Source organism: Anas platyrhynchos, chromosome 1, assembly GCF_047663525.1.
Source record: "Anas platyrhynchos isolate ZD024472 breed Pekin duck chromosome 1, IASCAAS_PekinDuck_T2T, whole genome shotgun sequence".
Classification (NCBI taxonomy): Eukaryota; Metazoa; Chordata; class Aves; order Anseriformes; family Anatidae; genus Anas; species Anas platyrhynchos.
The window spans coordinates 140,621,027-140,635,943 of record NC_092587.1 but is presented as its reverse complement, the minus strand read 5'-3'; the positions used below and the strand labels follow the sequence as shown (position 1 = coordinate 140,635,943).

The window sequence follows — 14,917 nt, the reverse complement described above, 5'->3', positions numbered from 1 at the left end:
ATCATTCTCTGTGTTACAGGAGGCTTGGTCATTTCCTCCCTATTATTCTTGCATAAAGTAACAGATACCGAATGTCGCATGGCTCATCCCTGTATCAGTGGGTGGGGAGTGACCCCCACACAGGCATCCACCAGTCTGAGTTGTAAAGGAGACAGAAAACTATAAAGTAGACTGCTGGGGAGGAAAGCCAGGGAGCCACAGAGAGAAACTTGCTCTTGGAGCTTGCAGGGTCCCTTTATCAAGACACCCCAATGTGCAACGGCTCAGTCCTTCTCTTTTGGTACGAACCGTGTGGCACAACTTAACCCTAAGGATAATGTTAATAGTATTCGGGCAATTGAGCTTTGTAGGCAGCTCCTACAATGTGCTCTTCTATGCGGCTGAATACCAAATTTGAGGTAACTGGCCCTAAGTCTCACATCATTTCATCAGGTTGCAGTGGGAAAGTATGAAAGCTTTTGGGGAAGAAAAAAAAACCACCCCAAAAAACAACTATAATTTTTCTTCAATATCCCCTTTAGATTTTGCTGTAAGAATCCTCTCTCTGGGGTCTCCTCATTTAAAAAATACGGTCTTTTTTTTTTTTTTTTTTTTTTTTTTTCTGATGAATTAGTGTTTTAATTGTGATAATTTTGAGGTAAGGGCAAAGATCCTTTTCAGCTGCTGTGGGTTATCAGGGGCAGTTTATTTGTGCATTCCACCTTATCGAGCAGTTTTATGAGTAATTCTATTGAATGTTTGGCTTCCTGTGACCTTGACCGACTGCCTTATCTAACTGAATTATACACAGACTTCCCGTAGTTTCTGGATATGTCTATTTTGGTGCTAAAATGCAAAGTGACTATATTTACTTGTAGAAATGGTTGTACGTGAACACTGTTACATGGACATTAGAAGCTAAGAAGCGGGGAAGACCTGTTGGTTTCTTTTCTTTTATCATTATCTAGCTTTTTAAACATTTTCAAATACCTTGTCCAGCTGTAAGCATTTTTAGTTCACTTTTGCAGTATCGTTATGAGATTGCCATTTATTTTCAGCTATTTCGTGCAACACCTGAGGAAGAATAAAAACTAAAGATGGATCCTGAGCTTAATGAATTCTCCCATTGGGAACGTTTGAAATCTGCACACAATTGCTTGTTCACGTGTAAAAACGACAGAGGATCATGCTGATGGTAACATGAACCTCAGAAGAAAGCATACATGTAAGCAACCACGTAATAGATCACTATGGAAAGACCTACCATAGGGAAACTCTCTCTTCCAGGGCTTGGGTGTTTATCTTATATGCTAAACTTTGAGGGTGTCTGTTCATCCTATAGTTTATCTCTTTCCATTGCTGGCATTTTCACTGTCTGTATGTGCTTTAAACCTCTTTTGAAACGTGTGTTTGTATTTTCTGCTCTTTTTACATTGTGCTAGGTTCCCAGTGCCTGCGGCAGTCCCTGGTGCTGGGCTCCTCGAGTTCATTATGAATTGTGTAACCAGGATCCTGCCCCTTTTACCTATTTGCCCAAACACCTCTGCTCCAACAGACCTGTGCCCATGGCAGCACCTCTGCAAGTTTATGACAAAGTCACGGGTGGGCTGAATGCTAACAGAGTCCTGTGGCTTGCAAACAAGTTCTTAGGTAGTCATAAACCAACATGTAAATAACCCCAGTAGGGAGATTAAATGAAACCGGAATTATAATTTGATCCAAAGTCCTTTTTCCAGAAATGAACCACGGGTTTTGAAGCAGGAAGAAGCTGTCTTATTCCAGAGGTGTTTCTAACTTTTGGCAAGCTCTGAGGGGAAATGGCATGCCCGTATACCAGATATATATCTGTACCTCACTGATAGTTGCCAGGGATGCCTGCCTGACCTGATCTGACCTCAGCTGTCCTTTAACCATGCCTTGATGGGAAAACAATTCTGGCACACCCTAGGGAGCACATCAGCTGATCTCGTGATCTCCTGATATCCTCTTGAAGAGCCACTTTTCCCAGAAGCCATGACTTTAAAGGAGCCTGGCGATCTCTGTTCTGATGGGAACACGGTGGCTGGTTTCCTCCAGTAGCGCTGCTGCTGCTTTAAATGTCCTCCTGAAAATTTTAAAAAGTTTCTGGAGAATTTTCCTAGGTCCTGTTGGCTAATTGCTGGAGAAGTGAGGTTTGGTTGTTTTGGTGTTTGGAGCCTTAAAAGCAAAATGACTTGGTACCACAGGAACCATGCTTCTCCCATTTAGTGGGCGGACTGCTGAGAAATGGGTGACCTGCACCCAATGGATCTTTTTGATTATTCCATACTGAACGAATAGATCCTTTAACTAGCCAGTTGCAGGTTTGGAAATCATTATTTTTTATTTTTTTGGAAAGGGGCATAAAACATCTTATCTAATGAATCACATCTCTTAGTTTATAGCCTCTGCCTTGCGGCCAACCAGTTTGGCACTGAAGTAGATATACCACCCCATAAATAAAGCTGTACTGGATGAAAAAGGAATAAAGATGCATGAGCTTTGCCGTAGTACTGAGGGGAATATCAACAGGGCAGTAAAAAGACAAGATATTAATTTATCTTGTTCTTCCTTGACACTGATATGCATACACGTATACACACTGGAAAATCATCTCTGTGACCTCTGCTTGACAATGATAATATGGCAGTAATTGACTTTTCACTGTTGTATAGCCATGAGAACAGCAATAGGCGTACTTTTAGAAGCAAGGTTATCATCAGTTACAGCTCCATCAGAAATTCTTCCAGGTATTTTCTACCTTAATTCAGCTCCGGAGCCTAATTCTCTTTGTAATTAGCAATTACAGTGCATATTGAAAAAGCACATAGAGGAGGCAAATTGATGTGAAATTAATGTGTATCATTTGCACCAAGTTCCTTGAAACCCACTATTTCTGTTTTCCCTTTTCGTAAAATGGACAAGCGAGTCTACTTTAAAGAAAATTACTCCTTGGCAACAGTGACCTGAGAGGTCTGCAAGTCTGCATAGCAAGCAGGCTCAACAACTTGATTATTTGTTATAAGAACAGGTCTGAAACATTTAATCCATAGAGCACATTATGATTTCAGCTGAGAAATTTCATCTTCAATATTCCTGAGGACTGAACTAAAGTGAGAGGCGGGCAACTGCAAGTCACTCATTAGTATCCATACTGTGGTTTAATCCTTGTTAGAGGAGAATAACAAATGTAGAAGGGTTCATTTTTTCCCCTCACATGGGAAATGTGATTCAAGAGTGTATTTTTCAGTCTGCTCAGAAGCATGCAAAAATAATGTTCATTAATGTTAGGGAAGATACAGATGCTGCATGAGAAAAGGATATAGCGATGATCATTGATTCTGGCAGAAGACTTCAGGAGCTCTCTTTGAAGTCTGACAACAGGAATCTGTGCCCAGATTTATGCCAGGCTTTAATCTGTGACAATTAAATTAGGGGATAATGAAGGGAAGATGGTGCTATCTTTACTCTTGGTTGAATTAATGATTTTTGAGTTGTGAGGGATGCTTACCTCTCCGGCTGGCAGTCACAGAACTTCTGTTCCATCAAACTGTGATTGTAAGCTTGGATTTAAAGCCCTAAAACTGCTTATAATTCCTTCCTGTGGCCCCGATGGTATTTCTAGGGACAGACAAGCATACTCTGTTAATGCTCCTGGGACACGTATTAACATAGCTAATCCAAGGATGCATGGAAGGGATGCAAACGCATCCTGCTATCCCTGAATGAGGACTTTGCTCACCAGGCGGTGCAGGCAGACACGGAGGGGGGTGCATCTTATGGCAGGGAGGGTGCTGGTGACGGGATGCAGGCAGTGCAATTTCACCTCTCTCCATCCCTCCCTGTACTGCCTTGCTGCTCCTTCCTCTGCCACATCGCCGCATGCCGAGCCTTGCTCCTGCCTGCAGCCACCCGTGGTCGGTGCCCGAGCATCTCCTGCACGCCTGCATTGCTCCCGTGGCAGGAGCAGGCTCATGTGACCTGTTACAAAACCATGTTATTGTCTGGCTTAAAAACGACATAGTTTACAGATGCCCCAGAGCAGCTCAAAATTTTCCTTCTGGAGAACTCTTCAAATAAGATTTACAGTGCTCGTGTTTAACAGTGGTGCAGTTTAATAAAAAGAGATGACTGTTTGCTTCGGATACAGCTGGATAACATATTGCCAGAGGTACAAAAATAATAGTGATTTGGAGATTATTAATATGTGTCCTCATTTTTTTTACTTGGAACATTTTGTCATGTCCCAAGGCCTTTCCTGTGGCCCTCAGGTGATACTTATTTACCATTGCAGTCAGTGTTTAGAATGTATGCTCTGACAATTAATATTTATACCCATGGCACAGCAAAGAACATACTGTGTTATTCCTTGATTGACCAAGCAATCTCCATCTAACACGGACCATGATCCTTGAAATTCCTGAGGAGGAGGTGAACTTGCCAGCAGTCAGGTATTGTTTTTCCAAAAAGCCTGTTTTACTTCAGCTACTAGGAAAAATATGATTATTTTTCATAAATTCTTCTAACTATGGAAGAAACCCAAGGCGCTTCTCCCTGAATATAGAATGACAAGATACATAAACATGGAAAAGAGAGAGAGTTGCGTTACCTCAAGATGAATTGCTACCGGGGCAGGGAGACACACACCACTGTGGCTTTTTAAGCTCCAAATTTGGAAATGAACTAAACCTTATTAAGCTTCCAACATATTTTATATGGTTCCCTCCAGCCGTGCCCTGTCTAGGCAGGATACATCTGCTGTAGCTCAGGCATCTGAAAGTCAAACATCTAAGTTTGACTTAGTCACCCAGGCTCCCTTTATAGTCAAAGGAAGGGGCCGACACCTGCAGAGGGCAGTTCTGCTCATCCCCATGTCTGTGTTTAATGCAAGGTCAGAGCTGCTGCCCTGGGGGAGGGCCCAGCTCTCGCCACTGACTATAAAAAGCCCCCCAGGGACCAGCTCCATCTCAGATCTCTCCAACACCCCAAGTTGAGTGTGATGAGCCCGTGCTCAAAGAGAAATATCTCCGTAACGCTGCTGATGCCAGAGTACTCATGTCCACTTACAGAGTAGATTTCTACCTGGTTCCCATTAAAAAATAAAAATATATAAAAATAAAAATAAAAAAGATAAGACGTGTGATGTGCCTGATATATAGGAGTGATTTCTCTGTTCTATGATATTTGCTTGGGTCTCGTTGAGACTTCAAAGGCACTAATGGGTGCCAAACTTCCTGAGGTCTGATTAGTTTCAGCAATGCAAAGCCTTTATGGGGATGCTGCAGATTTGCCTTGAGAAGAAAGCAAGGAAAAAGTGCTCTGCTCTGTGTGTTACTTAGTCAAGGCTATCTGGCAAGGTAGCCTGCCTGCCTTTTAATTTGCAATCCTGCTCCAACAGGAAACCAAGACAAAAAGAAGGCAGGGAGTTAGCCTGAAAAGCAGTTGTCATGGTGTAGGCAGGCATTTCAAGCACACACATCGGAGCCACATAACAGTTTTGAATTTGTTGGGCTTCGCATTGCAGCTGAAGGTGTATGTGGTATGTCACAGTGCTGCTGCTGCTGCTGCTGTTTGCCTTGTGCCCCAACAGAAAATGAGAACTGTTGTCTTCGGTAACACGAAAGATAAATGTTCACATCTTTCTTCCACCTAATTTAACGGAACTATTCAATTATTTAACAAGTTATTCTATTTTCACACCTACTGCCTTTTTCTGCTTTGGATTCACCTACCAGCCTCTGTGTTTTTGGCTGTCTCTTGGCTGTTTGATAGCACGAGACAGCCACCTCAACCCCACCTTGAGAAGAGCCTTTGCTGCTCTCTTCTGCGTGGAGAGACTTTGTATTTTCTTGTCACCCTTCCCCAGCCCTGGCAGAGCCTAGTGAGAAAATCAAACTCTGCGTTGCTCAAAAGTCATCCCAGACTAACAGAGGGAAATTTGTCAGCATCCCAACAAAATGAACTACTGTTCATGTCTGGTTTCAGTCAAGAGCCTGCAGAGAGCTGTACGCAGCTATCCTGTTGAGGTGTCTGTGTCGTGTGCTCCTGCCACACAAACAGCGTGCCACAGGATATAATGGCCAGAGAAATGCCAAGCAGCCACCTAGGGAAGGGGACTCTGCTGACACAACGTTGCTTACTAGCCAGTTAGATGCAGGGGATGATTCCCAGCTAACAGAGAGGCATTTCCATATCTAAGACAAGAGAATCTGTTATTTAACTTATGAGGTGGCCAAAATGCAGCCTGCTAAAGGAAGGAATAATGTGAGCTTCAGGATGAACGATTAAACCTGCCTGGACCCTGGAAGATCTCAACGTGAAGTCTGAACACACAAGCTAATGTGATTGCAAACAAGAAGTGACTTGATGGTGAAGGAAAGGTGAATTGAGGTGAAGGGAGGCTCTTGGAGAGTGACTTTTTACACAGACAGGTAGGGATAGGATAAGGGGGAATGGCTTTAAACTAAAAGATGGGAAATTTAGATAAGATGTTAGGAATAAATTCCTCACTCAGAGCGTGGTGAGGCACTGGAGCAGGTTTCCCAGAGAAGCTGTGGCTGCCCCATCCCTGGGGGTGTTCAAGGCCAGGCTGGATGGGGCTTTGGGCAGCCTGGTCTGGTGGGAGGTGTCCCTGCCCATGGTGGGGGTGTTGGAGTTAGATGATTTAAAAATCACCCCTTCCCTAAAAATCATCCCAGGGCCCTTCCAACCCAAACCATTCTGTGGTGTCCCTGAGACAAGACCCCTCAGAGGCCTCCCAGCAGAGGCACCCAACAGCGACATGCACAGCACCTGGAGCCCCAGCCAAATTTGCTGTGTCTGCTGGCCAAGGGGCAACTTCCCAGTACACCTTCCTCTTTCATTTCCTTGGCTGCCTCTTCTATATGCACCTGTAACTGTGCTGCCTGTTTGGGATGCTATGAATAAATGACTGTATTTGCCTTTTAGCATAACCTGGGTTGAGCTGAGTGTGATTTCAGGTAACTGGATAACAACAAGTCATTCTTTCCCCAAGGATGTGGTGAATCTGACAATGAGGACCTGGTTTGGATGACAGGTCACTCCTGATATCTTTTTCTCTGCCATCTCAAATGATGAGTGTCCGTGTGGGGTATCGGCTCAAACTGCGGCGCTGAACCATGTTGTAATCAATATGATGTCCCAGGGTGGAATTTCAGTCTTCCTCTTTGACTTTTTTATAAACTTGTAAAATTAAAAACACATACCTACACACACTACAGAGAAAGAACATTAGTAAGGTGTAGCATCTAACAGCCAAATGTTAGTACTAGAATTATGGTCCCCTGTGCAAACTTAATTTGGACTCCTTGTAAGTATGAAAAGCAGTAATGTTTGTAATTACTTGATCAGCCACTGTTTGTTTTCTCTGGTCCCTGCATCATTTAGTATACATTCAACCCACTCCGGGGACAATCAGTGGTGCACAGGACATCTCTTCCCTCTCATTTTGTATACAGTGAGGAAGATTGTCATGAGTGAGAGAGCTGCATCCTGCTGGGACAGGGATTCTCTCCCTGCCTCCTCAGAGAGCCTCCTGATGGCTGGAGAAGTCAAGCAAGTCCCCACTGTCTGGTCACCAAGTCCCTGATTTGAGACCTTGGGGTCTTACCTCCAGGAGCACTAGCAGCATCACATGGCACCAAAGTTATGGGGCTGTGCTAAAGAAACTGAGCACTCCACATCACCCCCCCTCCAATTAGCTGTCACTGTTACCTCTTTGTACTTTCGTTGGTATGTCTGTGATCACTTCATGAGGACACTGTGAATTTTAACTCATTCCTACATCACATGCATATAGAAGTTTGAAAATTTTTGACTAAATCAGTAAAAGAGCTACTGACTGCACAAGAAGACTTAAGGGTTGAAAACAGCTTCTCATTAATTGAGCAAGTGCTATCTGCTCAGCTATCTTGTGATCTGTGGGGAGAAAACAAAAAAGTTATGCAAACATTTATAACACAATATCACATTTGGTAGAGCACAGTGACTTTTTAGTATACAACTTTTTCATATCACTTTTAAGTGAGACATATTGAGATTGACCAGGTATTGCCTACATTTGGACTGCCCAATTTTGCAAATCCACTAATGGTGGTGTGACATTGTTTATAAGTTGTGTAAAAAGTGCATTTACGTGCATGTTACCTATATCTACATCTACAATGTATGTACAGCATGCATGGATACATAAATAACACACCCAGACATGTACATATAATTTTGGATGCCAAATTCTATGCCAAGAAAGGCTCAGTCTGTGTCCCAGAACTTTATAGCTTGTATAGACTTAGTCAGGATTGTACGTACACATAACACTGACCAATGACAAGATCATTTCAAATCTCTCTTGTCTCAAGATGTATATGGCGTATTTTATCATTTCATTGCTGTTAGAAGTATACCATGAAGGGGCCTTTCAGGATATTTTCATACCACTTAATAATTCATGCAAAATACATCCCTGTGTTATTGTTGATTCTGGGAAAGTTAACTACAGACTCTAGACCAGATCTTCAGTGGATGTAAATCAGCATAGCCACCGTTGAGGTCAACTGAGCAGAAACAGCCTGTGGATTTATCATAGGAATAGTAGGAAAATTCACATTGGATGGGACTTCAGGAGGTCTCAGGTCCAACCTCCTGCTCATAGCAGGGCCAGCCCTGAGCTCAGACCTGGTTGCTCAGGGCTTTGTCCAGTTGGGTTTTGAAAACCAAGATAGCCAAGATGGCACATCCTCTTGGAGCAACCAGGTCCACTGCCTGGCTGTCCTCATGGGCAAAATCTTCTCCTTATATCCAACCTGAACCTCTCTTTTTCTGTGTACACCCATTATCTCTCACCTTCTTGTTGTGCAATCTTGTGAGGAGCCTAGCTCCATTTCTTGATGCCCCCTGCTAGCTGATGTTGCTGATGTGGGCCATTAGGTCCCCCTGAACCAATTCTCCAGGCTGAGCAAGTCCAGCTCCCTCCTGCTCCTTATGACCCATGTGCCAATGCACTGCTTCATCTCCTGAAGGTGAGCAAAAGCACCCTGTTCCCCCTCTGGGAGTGGGGGACTGAGCCCTCATGCATCCCACTTGCATCAGGGTGTTTTTGAAGGATGGATCTTGCAACATCCACTGTTTTCTACTCTTTTGCTTATAATTCTGCACAGGTATTGATTTTTTTTTTTTTTTTTTTTTTTTTTTTTTTTTTATGATAATGTTGTCTTTGTCTCTCCTTCATCAGAAAGTGAGAGAGGTTGGATTGCGTTATCTCTCACCCTCAGCTTGGTGCACTGAGCTGCAGTGTCATTTTTCAACCAAAGCTGAAAGACTTGCTCTATCTGGGCAATTTTGATTTCTTACTTTACCCACTCCCTTCTCCCTCCTCCCTGCAACAAGATGAAAACATCAATATCTGTTTTGGGCTCCCAAGGTATGACACAATGTCAATGGAATTTGTTTTTAATCTGGGTGACTAACAGTTATCTGACAATTCAAGTAATATTTCTCCACATCCATCCATCAAACTCTAGCCAACTTACAAGGGGAGACAGCATCAGATTTAGCAACCAAACAAGCCTGTTAACACCCTGGGATTGTACCTCTAACTCCCCGTGATACAATTTTCCCCCAGCCTATCCCGAGCTGCCCTTTTCATTTTTTATTCATGCAAAATTACAACTCTTGTGCTTGAAAGTCATCCTCTTCTTTTCTGGGGCCGTTTCCTACAGCGAGCCAGGTCAGGCAAGCTATTATTAGGACCATGTTTATTTATAACAAGCAGTTTAGCATCCAGCAAGGAGCGGGGACAGGCTGCGTGGTCCTGGAGGACGATGGCAGGCTGGCAGTGCTGTTGTGAGCTCGTGCTGGAGGTGCAAGGCTCCTGGCCGTGCCGTGCTGTGGGCAGCTCGTTGCCTTTATGAAACAGGATGTCGAGAGCAAAACAAGGGCAGGCTGGAGCCGAGTGACATGGGCAGTGCAGGGCTGACAGCCCTCCCTCCCTTCCAGGCTGCAGGCAGGGCTCACAGGACTTAGACCAATATTCAAAAGCAGGGTCTTGTGGTATCCCTCATTTTGTGTCCCCCCTCCCCCCACACACACACCTTGCTTTCCCCAAACTTTTTGGTTTATTGCCCCTTTTCTGTTGTGTTTAATCCAGCTTGCTGGGCTGCATTCCACAGTTTTCTGCACATTTCAGCAGCGCATTCAATCAGCATAATTACAGAATCACAGAATCACAGAATGGCCAAGGTGGGAAGGGACCTCTGGAGATCATCTGGTCCAGACCCCCTGACAAGCAGGATCACCTAGAGCACATTGTGCAGGATGGCATCCAGGTGGGTTTTGAATATCTCCAGAGAAGGAAACCACAGCCTCTCTGGGCAACCTGTGCCAGTGCCCTGTCACCCTCACAGTAAAGAAGTGCCCTCTCATACTCAGCCGCAACATCCTGTGCTTCAGTTTGTGCCTGTTGCTTCTCATCCTGTCACTGAGTACCACCAAAAAGAGTCTGGACCCATCCCCTTGACACCTCCACTCAGGATATTTACATACACCTATAAGATCCCCTCTCAGCCTTCTCCTCTCCAGGTTGCTGGGCTGAACAGGCCCAGCTCTCTCAGCCTCTCCTCCTATGACAGATGCTCCAGTCCCCCAGTCATCTTCACAGCCCTCCTCTGGACTCACCCCAGTAGCTCCATATGCCTGTTGTACTGGGGAGCCCAGAACTGGACACAATGCCCCAGGTGTGGCCTCTTCTCGGCCCAGCCCTCTGGCCTGTCCAGGCCCCCTGAATCACAGCACAGCCCTCTGGGGTATCAGCAAGTCCTCCACACAGCAGGCTCACTGCAGAGTTTTCAACCCTTCCTCTCCCCATGAATGTGAGCAGTAGTCAGCAAAATGATGCTGGGGATTGATGAGGGGCTAAGCTCTCCTTTTTTCCTTCCTCCAGTAAATCTCCACCGGCACTTTTCATCTTATCGGTTTGCATTTGGTAGATTTCTGCTTATGCTTTTGAGGAGGTAGGTGCCCTACTTCGATGTCTAGCATCCCACAATGACATCTGTGCTTTCACATCCGTCCCTCTGAGTGGGAAGCTGTGACCATGGCTGTCAGGAGACCGATGTCCAAAGCAGCTACCACCGAGATAAATCCCACAGACCTTATTCAGTTCTTAGCTTGGCAAAACCCCAGTGAAGATAAGGAGAGTTTTAACTGATTGAAGATGTCAGGTTCCAATAATGAGCATGGCCATGGTTCCTGAAATCTGTTTTCATGAATTTGCTCAAGACTATTCAGACGTGTTTCTGACATTTGGCAACATTAATATTTAAGCCTTCCTGTGTTATTTTTGCTAAAGGAATTAGAAATTAGCATGTCATGATCATAATACAGCAGCTGAAAATAAAGGGCCAGATTGTGCCCTCAATCCACACGCACAATTCCCACTGATGTCATTGGAAATTGTGCGTATGCCTCTGAGGGCAGAATTTGGCCTAGCCTGCCTCTTCTCTTCTTGCAGCGTGCATATTGCACTTGCTGCTGCTAACAGCAGTGCTGTGCAACAAGAGAGGAACCCATGCCTAAATTATTTAGCAAGTTGATGACCTGCAGAGTTTTTTCCTTCCTTTTTTTGGTAAAGAGTGAAACTGCAATTCTTCTAATAGCTTAAATTGATGCTTTTGCAGATGGATCCTGCAAAGAAGGGGATGTCTCTGGCAGATGAGCATATTGGAGCCCGGACAAATGGGCTCAGCACGTTTCTGAAAAGAGTGACAGAGATGTCACTGGGACTGCCGTGGGGCAGGGGTGATGGCGGGGTGACCACTTGTTGCTCATTCCAACTCTGGGTGATAAAACACTGCATCATTTCTTCCCTTGAGCTGAGACCTGATGGACTTGGCCTATACTAAATGTTGTCCTAAAGAAGGATGCTTTCCTGAGCCAAGCCATTTGGCTGTAAATTTTTTCTACTTCATAAGTCATCAGAAGAATGGATGCTTACACTGCATTTATAACTATTAAAAAAGTCTTCAATAGAAAAATTGCTCAGAAGATAGGGATGGGGATAGTTCTTTGAAAAATATACTTCTTCCTTTGCTTTCCTCCCCCAAAATATTCAGAAGTAAACCAATCTTGAAAACAGCTTGATTCATCAGCAACAGAGTACTCTCATGTAGCAAAATCAAAAAAAAAGGTGTCAGCTGTGACAAGACTGTATGTGCTATATGTACGCTTTAAAAGTGAGTGGTAGCAGACATTTTGAGACACCATATTGTGATGTAGCAAACTACATAAATACAAATCTTTGCTGCTGAAGCCAGGGATCTGACTCAAACCCTGACAAAGTCTGAATGACTGCTTTTCCATTGACTTCGTTGGCGTCTGTCCTGCTCTAGGTGCTCAGAAGGGCAACTTCCAAATTGTGCTCCATTGGTCACTGCTGCTGAAACTGCAGAGAGATGAGTTCCCACTCCCCTCACTTGTCTCCAGCTGTTAAATCGCAGTAAGAGAAACACACCAAATACTTTCCAACTGCTCTTTACCCGTGATAATAATTGCTTCATCATAGTTACCACAGGGATCCACTGCCATCATGACTAGAAGGAAATATAGTCCATATGGGGGGAGATGGTCCATTACATATCTTGCTGTTGAATTTGAATCAGCCTGTAAAAAAAAAAAAAAAAAGAAAGGAGTCTACCATGCGCTGGATATTCAGAGGTGATTAGTCTTTCCTGGGCTTCCACTTTGAGACAGTAGATTTTTAAAAGATGGACATGCAGTGTGAGCTCTTCCCCAAAGAAGAGCATGTAAACTGCAATCCCTACCCCATAAAAAGCTACAGTCCATCACTTGCCACTTCTGCAAGTTTAGGATTTCAGACACAAAGAAATACAATGGAAAAAAAATAAAATCCAACTTTTTTTGGTCTGTGATTATGCCATACAATCAGCAAGACCAAAGCCAAAACCATCAGCAGCAGAATTACACATCTGCTGACATAACTATAAAGAAGAATTAATGCTGAAAGTAGTGAAAAGAAAACCATCACACAGGATTCTGTACACTGTACTTTAGGATCGGAGAAAATAAGAGGCTTTCAGAGCTCTGGGACAGCATTTCTGGCATTACTATTATTATTAAACATTTTGTATGAAGTAGTTATGGCAGACTGGGGAAGAAGGGGTCAGGGGTTGCAAATCTTGCTGTCAGTACTAAGGCCCTGCTCCTGCTCCCAGTGAAGGGAAAAGGACATCTCCTGAGGCACATCAGAGAAAATATACGAGTTGACACTTTAAAAATTAAGCGTCCTAGAATCGCTGTGTCGATTATTATCCCAGAGACAGCTTAAGCGATTTGCGCACAGTCACAGAGCGAATTGGGGCTGAGCCAGGAATAGAAGACCGGGCTCCCAGTTGCTGGTCTTGCTCTCTTACCACTAGGCACATCCCCAGCTGTACGCTGAAATCCATGTGGGGAAGAAAATCCAAAATCAAAGATTTATCTCACTTTTAATGCAGCTTCATACTGTTCTGCAGCACAGACACAGAGTCAAATGTTACTGCCCTGGCTAAGCAAGATAACTCACTGATTTCAAAGGAATCGCTCACCTGATGGATTTTGGCTTCACAGCACCAAACAAATCATTCAAATCCCTACAGCATCAATGCTTGCTGGGAGAAGAACAGACCAAGTGGTAGTCTGGGATTAGTGGCTTGAGCAATTTCAGATAAACCTATTATATAAAATTACAGTTGTGTGTTACTAATGGGTTCTTCACTCATTAATATGCAAAGGAAAATAACTTTGCTAGAGCTCTTGGTATCACCTGGCTATGCGGAGTGGAGAGGTTAAATACAGAACAGACCACACTTGTAAGAAGATTAATGCATACAACAGGGATAGTAGCAGGCTTCTGCTGGCTCTAATCTGGCATCTGACCGGGACAGGGAGAGAGAGAGAGAAGGAAACTCTAAGCCAGTTAAAGTAGTGGATTATTGATGACAGAGGATTCACAGCTGATAGGGGAGCTGGAAAGAGCAGGTACTAGGGATGAAACACAGGGCAGAGCCCATAGCAAAAAGACAATTCTAGATTTTACAGGGAATGCCTAAAACATGGAAAGGAAAGCAGTGGGTAGAACAACAATATCAGCTTTCCACAACTACAGGGTTGGGGTGAGCAAGGGGAGAAGAATCTGTGCAGGTCCCAGCTTCCTCTCTAAAATTACATTTTACACACCAAGGTTAAAAACAAACAACAAACAAACAAACAACAAAAAAAAGACACTAAGCTATTTGAACAAGGATTTGAACTTGGACAAATAAATGAACTGAAAAGGGAAAAAGTCTTCCAAGACCTCCCTGCCGTCCTCTGCTCAGACAAACACTGGGTGGAGAAAAGCACTGCAAATTACTAACAGTTACAGAAAGTCTGGCGAAGACTTTCATGTAGTTAATGTTATCTTGGGGAGGAGGCAGCTGGGAGTAGGCTGGGGTAGCACCAGGCTTCTGCAGCACAGCTGGCTAATCAGGATAAACCCCAACAGCCACTTTTAATGATGGGTAATTTTAAAGAAAATGACTTTGTTAAAGTTCTGGAGTGATGTTTAGCAGTGACATTTGGGAGCAGCTTGATTCTTTTTCTTTGCTTGCTTGGTCCTGAAGAAGGGTGATTGAGGCACTGAGTAGGGCCCCAAGGTATCAGGAGTAGGTGACAGATCTGAGGGGAGAAATGGAAACCAATTGCCTACACCAGTAAGGAATTTGGCACAGCAAAATGGCAAATTCACAGTCCGGAGGCATTTATTAGGATTTTCGTATTATACCTGATGGGCTGAGTGGAATTATTAATATAATTCCATTAATATGCTTCTAGGCAATTAAAATCATTACGCTCCCAGGGTTTCTGC

At 43.9% G+C, this 14,917-nt stretch overlaps 1 long non-coding RNA gene across 2 annotated transcripts; it reads right to left on the bottom strand.

The window, feature by feature from the left end:
* Positions 1-12,527: 12,527 nt before the first annotated feature.
* Positions 12,528-14,471, bottom strand: LOC106015106 (uncharacterized). Of its 2 annotated transcripts, XR_001186891.5 has the most exons (4): positions 14,366-14,471; positions 13,835-13,942; positions 13,617-13,741; positions 12,528-12,672 (listed from the first exon to the last, which is right to left on the bottom strand). It is a non-coding gene; the product is annotated as an uncharacterized lncRNA (long non-coding RNA). The 2 variants fall into 2 exon arrangements; XR_002399278.4 differs by lacking the exon at positions 14,366-14,471 and having other exon boundaries at positions 13,835-14,317.
* Between the last annotated feature and the right edge of the window lie 446 nt (positions 14,472-14,917).